The sequence below is a fragment of the Poromitra crassiceps genome, assembly GCF_964638095.1.
Source record: "Poromitra crassiceps genome assembly, contig: HAP1_SCAFFOLD_143, whole genome shotgun sequence".
NCBI lineage: Eukaryota > Metazoa > Chordata > Actinopteri > Beryciformes > Melamphaidae > Poromitra > Poromitra crassiceps.
The window spans coordinates 460484-473478 of NW_028152222.1; positions in this window are offsets into that span (position 1 = coordinate 460484).

The window sequence follows — 12995 nt, forward strand, 5'->3', positions numbered from 1 at the left end:
TGTCATTTCCTCTTCAAACGAAAGGGGGAAAACATAAAAAAAAAATCATAGGTTTCAGACGTTATCACATGTGCATTTGATTGATTTGAGTGATTTCTATATACACAAATCAATCAAGTTCACAAGACATTGGTAAAAACTTGATAAGGACATCGGTGATGTCATACTTGCTGATGTCATCGGTGATGTCATACTCGCTGCTGTGATGTCATCTGTGATGTCATACATCTCCGTCTGCTGAGCCAATCATCGAAGAAGACGTGAGCAGTATATATAGCCGTGGTTGTCCCGCTCTTCCGGATTGTTCACCTCAGTGGCTGGGCGTATCTTGGGCTGATCGTCTTCCCTGGAGCTGTGTTTCTCCCCACCCACCTCCCCAGTCCACCACCAACGTCTTGACTCCTGAAGAATTCCCTACGGGGGGGGGGATTCTCTATTCTAGTCTGAGCAGATGACCTCCTCTCTCACCACAAGAAGAGGGTCATCTTACCACGGAGTCATTACACCAAAATTGGGTTAGTTACCCACTGGTCTCTCATGATTGGAATGATTTCAGCGAGATGTTCCTGCAGAATGAATGGGTAACAGACATACTTGTTGTTTGAAGCTCCTGACCTCTGACCTTACAGTACAATATAAAGACTTTTTATCCCTGGCTTCTCAATGCTTAATGGGACTCATCTGATCTCACTCAAATGTACCTTTTGGTTTGGCATAAGAATTGGTCAGACTCAATAATTGATGGCACATCTCCCTTCTAACATCTCCCATATGATTCATTCTTTCCTTAACGGCGAGGCCAAAGAATCAGTCATTGATTGATGCTGTCTGGCCGAGCGATCGCAACACGTCCTCATACCGAAACATCATATTATAGTCCATTTATAATGACTCCCAAAATGCCATATACTGTACACAGTATGAGCGAAGCAGTGAGTGCAGGTGATACACACATCTCATGATACAAATACGAATACAAATACAAATACAAATACGAAAACTTTATAATCCACAAGTGGAAATTTCTCTTTGGTTCCACCATACACATGTCCTTAAAAGCATGAAACCCCAACAAAACATATGAAACAGTGCAATGTGATAAGAAATATGACTACACATTTACAATACGGTCCACACACATTCATCCACATTCAAAAACATGCCGATGCATAAAAGTACAGGTAAAATGTACAAATCATAGGTCTACGACGAATTAAAAAACATTCAAAAAACCTGCTGTGCAAAAATCCTCAGCAAAGTAAAAGGTAAAAAAGCACCACCCTATGCAGTATCTACCGCATCCTAGTTTCACCTGTGCACTCACCTATGGAGGTGAGTGCACTCACCTATGGATGTGAGTGCAAAATGTTTGACATTTTCCATGTTTTGGGTACTGTACACGAGTCAAGCAGGAGCTGGAATAACTTAGTCAAAACTCCTTTTAATTGCTGAGAACAAATCTTTTAACACTCTACCTCTAAGGTCATCAGGCCATGGGGCCTTATTGGGCTTGAAGCATGCCCAACTTTCTGTGAGTAAATAACAGGAACATATTCTGGGATGGAGCGACACACTTCATCCCGCTCAGTACAGAAGTTTGTATTTTTGCTTTCTTCAATTTAGATCTTAGTTCACATCTCTTCTCTTTGACGACTTCTGTATTCCCATTAGCAAAGGAGAGTTTCTTCTGATTAATACAGTCCTTTAAGTCACTGGTTATCCATCCTTTATTATTTGGGAATAATCAAAGTGTTTTTGTACAGATAGTGTTACTTTCACAGAACATAATATAAGATGTGCTAGTGTCTGTCAAGTCATGTGGGTTGTCACAGGATTCAAAAAAGATCTGCCAGTCCGTTTCCTCCAGACAGTCTCTCATTTCCTGCTTACAATCATCTGACCGTATATGCTTAGTCACTGGCTTTTCCCGTTTCAGCTTCGCCCTGTGCCATGGGAGCAGATGTATGACGTTGTGATCAGACTTTGCCAAGGCTGGCCTACAGATGGATTTGTAGGCATCTGGTAAATTGCAATAGCACCTATCCAGGGTGCGCGTCAGACGGGTCGGGCAGTCCACATACTGTTGTAATGTGGGCAGATGATTAGACAAGTCACAAGAACTCAAATCCATCAGAACGAAGACGGGTTGATGAGCTGATCGGGGAAGTGCGCTAGTTAGGTTAATATGATGGTGATCTGGCCCAGGTATATAGGTTAATATGATGGTGATCTGGCCTAGGTATATAGTAAGTAAGTAAGTAAGTAACCTTTATTTATATAGCGCTCTTCGTAGCACGAGTGCACAGAGTGCTTCACAGAGGACCACATACAGTTTAAAACAAGTAATACAATTAAAACATCTCATATAATTAAAGCAGAAAATGCAAAATTAAGCTAGCAGAAAAATAGCTAAAATAAAGACAGACATTGCAAGCAGAAGAATGAAATAAATCAAAACAAATCAAAACAGTCGGTAAAATCTATGTATGGCCGAAAGCTTTTCTGAACAGGAAAGTTTTTAATTGCTTTTTGAACACGAGTTCAGAGGAAGAGACTCTCAGGTCCAGAGGGAGAGTATTCCAGAGCCTTGGGGCCACCACCGCAAAGGCTCTATCACCCTTAGTTTTTAATCTGGTCCAGGGCACCGCCAGTAACTCCTGGTCGGACGACCTCAGAGACCGACTGGCCGAGTATGAATGGAGAAGCTCGGAGATGTAAACCGGGGTTTGTCCATGGAGGGCTCTATAGGTTAAGACCAGGACTTTAAACTGAATTCTGAAATTCACTGGGAGCCAGTGGAGAGAGGCTAGGATAGGGGTGATGTGGCAGGACTTTTTTGACCTGGTGAGCAATCTTGCAGCGGCATTTTGGACAAGTTGGAGCTGGTTTATGGATGATTGGTTAAGGCAGGTGAAAAGTGAGTTACAATAATCGAGTCTTGAGGAAATGAAAGCATGTACAGCTATTTCCAATTCAGCAGGTGATACAATGGACCGTAATTTGACAATATTTCTGAGGTGGTAGAAGCAGGAGCGGGTTTAGGTTAATATGATGGTGATCTGGCCCAGGTATATAGGTTAATATGATGGTGATCTGGCCCAGGTATATAGGTTAATATGATGGTGATCTGGCCCAGGTATATAGGTTAATATGATGGTGATCTGGCCCAGGTATATAGGTTAATATGATGGTGATCTGGCCTAGGTATATAGGTTAATATGATGGTGATCTGGCCTAGGTATATAGGTTAATATGATGGTGATCTGGCCCAGGTATATAGGTTAATATGATGGTGATCTGGCCTAGGTATATAGGTTAATATGATGGTGATCTGGCCTAGGTATATAGGTTAATATGATGGTGGTCTGGCCTAGGTATATAGGTTAATATGATGGTGATCTGGCCTAGGTATATAGGTTAATATGATGGTGATCTGGCCCAGGTATATAGGTTAATATGATGGTGATCTGGCCTAGGTATATAGGTTAATATGATGGTGATCTGGCCCAGGTATATAGGTTAATATGATGGTGATCTGGCCTAGGTATATAGGTTAATATGATGGTGATCTGGCCCAGGTATATAGGTTAATATGATGGTGATCTGGCCCAGGTATATAGGTTAATATGAAGGTGATCTGGCCTAGGTATATAGGTTAATATGATGGTGATCTGGCCTAGGTATATAGGTTAATATGAAGGTGATCTGGCCCAGGTATATAGGTTAATATGATGGTGATCTGGCCTAGGTATATAGGTTAATATGATGGTGATCTGGCCCAGGTATATAGGTTAATATGATGGTGATCTGGCCTAGGTATATAGGTTAATATGATGGTGATCTGGCCTAGGTATATAGGTTAATATGATGGTGATCTGGCCCAGGTATATAGGTTAATATGATGGTGATCTGGCCCAGGTATATAGGTTAATATGATGGTGATCTGGCCCAGGTATATAGGTTAATATGATGGTGATCTGGCCTAGGTATATAGGTTAATATGATGGTGATCTGGCCTAGGTATATAGGTTAATATGATGGTGATCTGGCCTAGGTATATAGGTTAATATGATGGTGATCTGGCCTAGGTATATAGGTTAATATGATGGTGATCTGGCCCAGGTATATAGGTTAATATGATGGTGATCTGGCCTAGGTATATAGGTTAATATGATGGTGATCTGGCCTAGGTATATAGTTTAATATGATGGTGATCTGGCCCAGGTATATAGGTTAATATGATGGTGATCTGGCCCAGGTATATAGGTTAATATGATGGTGATCTGGCCTAGGTATATAGGTTAATATGATGGTGATCTGGCCCAGGTATATAGGTTAATATGATGGTGATCTGGCCTAGGTATATAGGTTAATATGATGGTGATCTGGCCTAGGTATATAGGTTAATATGATGGTGATCTGGCCTAGGTATATAGGTTAATATGATGGTGATCTGGCCCAGGTATATAGGTTAATATGATGGTGATCTGGCCTAGGTATATAGGTTAATATGATGGTGATCTGGCCTAGGTATATAGGTTAATATGATGGTGATCTGGCCTAGGTATATAGGTTAATATGATGGTGATCTGGCCTAGGTATATAGGTTAATATGATGGTGATCTGGCCCAGGTATATAGGTTAATATGATGGTGATCTGGCCCAGGTATATAGGTTAATATGATGGTGATCTGGCCCAGGTATATAGGTTAATATGATGGTGATCTGGCCCAGGTATATAGGTTAATATGATGGTGATCTGGCCCAGGTATATAGGTTAATATGATGGTGATCTGGCCCAGGTATATAGGTTAATATGATGGTGATCTGGCCCAGGTATATAGGTTAATATGATGGTGATCTGGCCTAGGTATATAGGTTAATATGATGGTGATCTGGCCTAGGTATATAGGTTAATATGATGGTGATCTGGCCTAGGTATATAGGTTAATATGATGGTGATCTGGCCTAGGTATATAGGTTAATATGATGGTGATCTGGCCCAGGTATATAGGTTAATATGATGGTGATCTGGCCTAGGTATATAGGTTAATATGATGGTGATCTGGCCTAGGTATATAGGTTAATATGATGGTGATCTGGCCCAGGTATATAGGTTAATATGATGGTGATCTGGCCTAGGTATATAGGTTAATATGATGGTGGTCTGGCCTAGGTATATAGGTTAATATGATGGTGATCTGGCCCAGGTATATAGGTTAATATGATGGTGGTCTGGCCCAGGTATATAGGTTAATATGGTGGTGATCTGGTCAAATTCTCTGTTCAAGTAGAAGGGTCAGAAGACTCTGAACGATACCACCAGAATTTCATAATCACGGGTGCAGACTTTCTCCTGAATGCTGGACTGCGTAGCCCATCGATTGTCAACAAAAAGGCACATGCCACCGCCGATGGATTTGCGTGATTCTGTACTGTCCCTGTAGAACCGGGCGGGTTTGGATCCAGCATCTCCTCCTTTCACCAGCTCTCTGTGAGACAGATGAGGTTGCTTTGTCTAAAATGACTTCCCCATCAGTTCATTCATTTTGTTACTCAAAGAGCGGACATTAGAAAGAGTTCTTAGCGGCAGGGGATGTTTTCAGCCACGTCTCTCTTGAACCTCGTGTTGAACCTTCCTCGTGTCCCGATCCTTTCTCATTCAGGATAGTTGTCCAGTATGTCTGAATTAAAAGCTCCCCCTGGCTTTGTTAAGTTAAGTTAAGTTAAGTTAACTTAAGTCAAGTCAAGTCAAGTCAAGTCAAGTCAAGTTAAGTCAAGTTATCCTTTATTTATCCCCATGGGGAAATTCATCCTCTGCATTTGACCCATCCTCTACTAGGAACCTTCCTAGAACTAGGAGCAGTGGGCAGCCTCGGTGCAGCGCCCGGGGACCAACTCCAGTTCTTTTGCCAGTGCCTTGCTCAGGGGTACAGACAGGAGTATTAACCCTAACACCGGGATTCCACTGGGTGCATTTGCGTTGCGTTGCGGCTGTGCTCCGGTTTTGCTCCGTGCTCCCTGTTCCGCCAACACTCACCGGCTGCGTGCAGAGCACGTCACGGCTCCGCTCCGCCAGACAGCTGGAGTGACGAGACTGACAAGTTCTCGCGGTGAAATTGCGCGCGAAGATCATTGTTCCCAACTTGAGAAGCAGAGGACGGGTGGACTTGCTTGGTGTTGTCCTTGTAAAAAGGATGGGTCGTGTCATATATTATTTTGTGGTTTTCCACCTCAATTATTAACTTTTCCTCATACTTGTTTGTCCTCTGTCTTGATATTGAATGCTGTAAGCACCTCTGCCCTGTTGATTTCATGCCTGGCTCCGCCCAACTTGCTTTGCTCCGACATCCGTGAAAAATAGAAGCCTTGCGTATCTGCTTCGGAGAGCTCCGGATCGTCGGAGCTGGGACGGAGTAGACACGCAACGCAGCGGAGTAGGTGGGAGTTGACACAATGATTAGAGTGGAAACGTATCGGCTCCGAAGCCGTACCGCAGCGCAGAAGGACCGAACACGGACTCAGTGGAATTTGGCCGTAACATACATGTCTTTAATGGTGGGAGGAAACTGGAGCACCTGGAGAAAAACCACACAAACATGGAGAGAACATGCAAACTCCACACAGAAAGGACCTGGGACGGACCGGGGTTCGAACCCGGGACCTTCTTGCAGTGAGGCAACAGTGCTGCCTGGGGGTTTGAGCGACAGCAAGCATTCAGCAGGCAAGGGAAGACGCTGTGATGTTTTTCCGGAGCAGCCTCATCCTTCGGTAATCAGGCAGCCAAACAGGCACACAGCCAGCCACAAAGTCATACCAAGTATCATCTTCATTTTGCCCGCACAAATATCCAAGTCCAACTTAAAACTCACAAAAAACACACATAAAAGACAGACATGCCAACAGGTGAAACACAGGGTGAACAGGTGAATGCATTGATTGTGTTGAGATGTCTTCTGAAAAGATGCGTGCACTTACACAACCGTAACAGGTCGCATTCGTAAACATTCGTCATTTTAACCCCCTTGAAAATTGACCAATGACGTCGTCGTCTTTGTGAGGACGGGTGAGTTATCCATATGTCATATTATGTCATATGTCATATGTCCTTGAGAAGGTGAATGAATGGCTTAATTTCACCTGCACTTCCGTAGCATTGTCCATGGCTGTGTCCATATGGTTGTGTGTCTGCACGTACGCACACGTGTATGTGTGTGTGTGTGTGTGTGTGTGTGTCCACGTATGCACACGTGTGTGTGTGTGTGTGTGTGTGTGTGTGTGTGTGTGCACGTATGCACACGTGTATGTGTGTGGGTGGGTGTGTGTGTGTGTGTGTGCACGTATGCACATGTGTATGTGTGTGTGTTTGTGTGTGCACGTACGCACACGTGTATGTGTGTGTGTGTTTGTGTGTGCACACGTACGCACACGTGTATGTGTGTGTGTGCACACGGGTATGTGTGTGTGTGTGTGTGTGTGTGTGTGTGTGCACGTGTGTGTGTGTGTGTGTGTGTGTGTGTGTGCACGTATGCACGTATGCACACGTGTATGTGTGTGTGTGTGTGTGTGTGTGTGCACGTACGCACACGTGTGTGTGTGTGTGTGTATGTGTGTGTGTGTGTGTGTGTTTGTGTGCTCTGGCGAGGCAGAACTGAATGGCCGTTCCTCCATGCATTGTTGAGTTTGAGGGCCCGTCCTCCTACACACTCATCATGGCCATGTGCTGACGCATCCCAGAAGCCTCTTCACTCATTGACTCCTCTGTCCTCTTCCTCCCACGGCCTCGCCAGGCAGAATCCACCCATTGTCCCGCCAAGGACGGAGCGCGGTGTACAGTACGTACACACAGGCTAGCAAACAGCTAGCTCACACACACACACAGGCTAGCAAACAGCTAGCTCACACGCTCGCACACACACACACAGGCTAGCAAAACAGCTAGCTCACATGTTCGCACACACACAGGCTAGCAAACAGCTAGCTCACATGTTCGCACACACACACAGGCTAACAAACAGCTAGCTCACATGTTCGCACTCACACACACACAGGCTAGCAAACAGCTAGCTCACATGTTCGCACACACACACACACAGGCTAGCAAACAGCTAGCTCACATGCTCGCACACACACCCTCCACACGCAGTATGCATGGATGGAGTCAGAGCCATAGCAGAGTGTACCCGAATGTATACAAAGACATGAGTACACTACTTGGAAAGCACTATTTGGTAAGTGCTTAGATGTTCCCAAGAGTTTTGCGATTGTTCCCACTGTTCATTCTGGGTTTAAGGCCAGTTCAAGTCTTCAGCTCGTGTGCTTCTGTGCATCTCATGCTGCTCGAAAAGAGAACAATATGTGTAAGCTTAGTGTGCTGCAGTACGACGAGATGTGGGCCAGGCCCGGCTCCACGAGGGGGCCTAAGTTCAGTTCAATTTTCGGCCCCCTCACTTGATTTTTTTTTTTTTTTTTTTTTTAAAGAATAGTTAATCTATAAAGGCCAGTTAGGCAATGTTTGTACCTGACATGTTTAGGCTGCTGTTTCTGCAGTCTTCATCAAATTTGATCAGTTTAAGTTGATGTAGGCTACCCCCTGTAAACATAGCTCTGTTGTTTCAGAATTGGCAGGGAAGCGCTATTTTCTGTGCTTTGGTTGTCACAAGGTGTCAGAGATGTAGCTATTTATTAAATTTGAACCTATGAACCCTTGAACCTCTATTAATGCCTTAATCTGCTGCTGTGAAATAAATGTTTTATTTGATTTTGAATAGTAGTCTTTCTTGTGTTGTTATTACGCTTTTCAGAGGTTATTATGGTTAAAAAGTCCAGAAATAGGCATAGCGGGTATATAACCTATGTTTTACGATATAAAAATATCATATAAAAAATAAAAAAATAAAAATAAAAAAACGGAAAAAGAAAAAAAATCAGCCCCCTCGCCAGTTATAACAGCCCCCTCAGTCATTTCATCCTGGCGCCGGCCCTGATGTGGGCGCTGATAGACTTTTCAGTCAGCTGAACTTATTGTCAGTGGAAAATATTGGAAAAGACTAATTACCCAGGCACATATTCCAATTTTATAGTTTATTCATGTTTCCTTGCTCATTGTTATTAGCAGCAAACCGTGTTTATCCTAAATTAATGTCAGTAATATAAATGATAAATATCAGATTTTCATTTACAACAAATGCTTCTGTATGTTCAAAATGCGTATAAGCCTACACAGCTCACTTCCTCCCTTCCCTTAACTCCACCATCCAGTGCTATTGCTGGTTCTGTATGAATTCTAGATTCATTCACTGAGCATAAACAACAAATATTGATCTTTATCATATTCTCAGTAGAGCTGCAACGATTAATCGATTAGTCGATCGACAGAAAATTAATCAACAACTATTTTGATAATCGATTAATCGTTGAGTACAATTTTATGAGGAAAGGTAAACATTTTCTCATTCCAGCTTTTTAAATGTGAATATTTTCTGGTTTCTTTACTCCTGTATGACAGTAAACTGATATTATCTTTGAGTTGTGGACAAAACAAGACATCTGAGGACGTCATCTTGGGCTTCGGCAAACCATGATTGTCATTTGCTACCATTTTATACCATTTTATAGACCAAACAACTTATCGATTAATCGATTATGAAAAAAATGGTTAGTTGCAGCCCTAATTCTCAGAGGACCCTTTTATATTTAATAAATAAATAAATAAATAAATTGACTGACTCTGCACTGGGCGGTAGCATCTGAAGAAAAAGAACATTCTCATCATGCTGTGTCTATAGATTTGAAGCAGTACGTGTGTTGGAAAAACCCAAGTCTATATAGCAAACCTCCATAGCGTCTGGTTGTTTCTCACACACAGAGGGCATTGTGTCCTCGTAATGGAGCCCGGGCCTCAGGGTCTGTTCCCTCACACAGCTCACCAACTCTCCATAGATCTCCTCTCTGCCTCGAAACACATTGTGTTGCGGTTGGGTATCGTAACCAAAGTGCACGCATTTCCCATATAGACTAATACAAACAGTCACGGACATCAGCCAGTAATGCATTTTGATCAAATCGCGAAAATTCGCGAGCGCTCGCGCGGGGGCCCCTGGTTGCATGGAAGCGCATACATTTCCCATCCACAGTGTATCCATAAAGCCTGGATAGTGATCAGCTCTGAGCAGGAAGTGGCTTGGCTGTCATGCTCACCCCCGCATAGCAAAACCTATTTTGCGGTGAACTTTCCAGCAGTAATTGCCTTCTCATGGCCATTTGACAGCGTTGACATTGAACCGTATTCATAATTTGTGACACAAAATCCAATTTCCACCCCTCCCCTCTCACAAATCCCCCCGTTCCTTCTGTCAGAGAATGCTCCCCCCTCCCCCTTTTACATGAATTCCGTACATATGAGCCACAAAGTCTCTTTTGGAAATAATATAAAACAAAGAGACACCACTGTCTGCCCGGATATTTTTTTTCCGGGCATGATGAAAACGTGTGTGACTCACATCTTACCTCAGCACACGTCAGAGTGTGTCTGATGATGACGACTACACACACACACACACGACGCTGATGCACTGCTAACTATTTTCATCAAAAATGTGTCCAGGAATTCTTTCCATTGGCTTTTGCCTGCCTGTCTGCCGTCACTACAGTAATGTCACTGACTGTAAATCATTATTGAGTCATTGTGAGCGACGCACAAACAGGTATCGGTTCTCTTTGTACTGTTGCCAACTAACACTCAAACATGATGACAAATAGATACAGTACAAACAGCGTGTGACACACACATCAAAACTATTTTTAAGACTGTCTCGATAATATAGCAATCAAGTCCTCAAAATAGAAACTGGGCACGGTGTGATTGTGTTCTAGTCCGCCTGTAACTTTGTGTCAGCATCCACTAAAACGTGTGTGAATCTGGCTCCTTGCCAATGGTAAGATCAGGTTTGGTGTGTGAATTGTTCCTATATAATGTTTTTCATCTGAATAAATATGAACACGATATAGGCCATGTTCAGACTAGGAGGCCAAATCCGATTTGTGAACTTTACTGACCTATTAATGATTCTATCCAGATTGGTTTTATGAGTCTGGACGCTCCAAGTCTGATTTGTGTCACTTGTCCCAAGCCACATATGGAGGTAGTTTCCAATCTGCTTTCGACTGATGTGACTTCAGTGTGGACGCGCTGATCACCCAGATCAGATTTGAGAGTCTCTTTTGCAGGAGCGCGATTGTTTGGATGGCGAGAGATGATGGTCATTTCTCGTGCTTCTGCGTTGGAAAGCACCTTCAGAGCTAGTTGTTTACTGATGCCTATGTCGTTACCATAGCAACGCATGCAGACAGGGTCGTTGTATCTGGACACGCAGATCCGACTTCAACACTTGCCCAAATCAGATTTGTGGCAGTCACACTCCCAAATCAGATTTGGGAAACCAATCAAGATAATGATGATTAATGACTTTAGCAGCAAATCGGATTTGCCTGTAATGTGAACATGGCCTTAGATGGCAGCCACTTTACCTTTGGAAAAATGCAATGCTTTGTTATCAACACAATAATGACCCATCATATCATCAGATCGCCCATTCTACCTCTGCCTTTAGTAGACAATGCATACAGCATTGTGCAAATGTCTTGGGCATCCTCAATTCTTTGATCTAAATTGTATCCATTTAATTTCTAAATTTTAGTTGATGTATTTGTTCTCTGCATTAGACTGCTCTTTATAGTAACTTAGAAACTTTTCATTGCATTATTCTTGAAAACATATGTTCACTTTATGGATCTTTCTGTCGAGGGCGACAGCAGCAGAGAGTTGGAGTGAGTTGTGAGGGGAGAGGTGAGAGAGACACCTGGGGGAGTGAGAGGTGAGAGAGACACCTGGGGGAGAGGTGAGAGAGACACCTGGGGGAGAGGTGAGAGAGACACCTGGGGGAGAGGTGAGAGAGACACCTGGGGGAGTGAGAGGTGAGAGAGACACCTGGGGGAGAGGTGAGAGAGACACCTGGGGGAGAGGTGAGAGAGACACCTGGGGGAGAGGTGAGAGAGACACCTGGGGGAGAGGTGAGAGAGACACCTGGGGGAGAGGTGAGAGAGACACCTGGGGGAGAGGTGAGAGAGACACCTGGGGGAGAGGTGAGAGAGACACCTGGGGGAGTGAGAGGTGAGAGAGACACCTGGGGGAGTGAGAGGTGAGAGAGACACCTGGGGGAGTGAGAGGTGAGAGAGACACCTGGGGGAGAGGTGAGAGAGACACCTGGGGGAGAGGTGAGAGAGACACCTGGGGGAGAGGTGAGAGAGACACCTGGGGGAGAGGTGAGAGAGACACCTGGGGGGAGTGAGAGGTGAGAGGAGACACCTGGGGGGGGGGGGCTGGGGGAGGTGAGAGAGACACCTGGGGGGGAGGTGAGAGAGACACCTGGGGGGGGAGTGAGAGAGACACCTGGGGGAGAGGTGAGAGAGACACCTGGGGAGAGGTGAGAGAGACACCTGGGGAGTGAGAGGTGAGAGAGACACCTGGGGGAGAGGTGAGAGAGACACCTGGGGGGGGGGGAGGGTGAGAGAGACACCTGGGGGAGAGGTGAGAGAGACACCTGGGGGGGGGAGGTGAGAGAGACACCTGGGGGAGAGGTGAGAGAGACACCTGGGGGCGGGGGGGGGGGGGGTGAGAGAGACACCTGGGGGAGAGCCGTGAGAGAGACACCTGGGGGAGAGGTGAGAGAGAGCACCTGGGGGAGAGGTGAGAGAGACACCTGGGGGGGGGGGGTGAGAGAGACACCTGGGGGAGACACCTGGGGGAGAGGTGAGAGAGACACCTGGGGGGGGGGGGGGGTGAGAGAGACACCTGGGGGAGAGGTGAGAGAGACACCTGGGGGAGAGGTGAGAGAGACACCTGGGAGAGGTGAGAGAGACACCTGGGGAGTGAGAGGTGAGAGAGACACCTGGGGGAGAGGTGAGAGAGACACCTGGGGGAGAGGTGAGAGAGT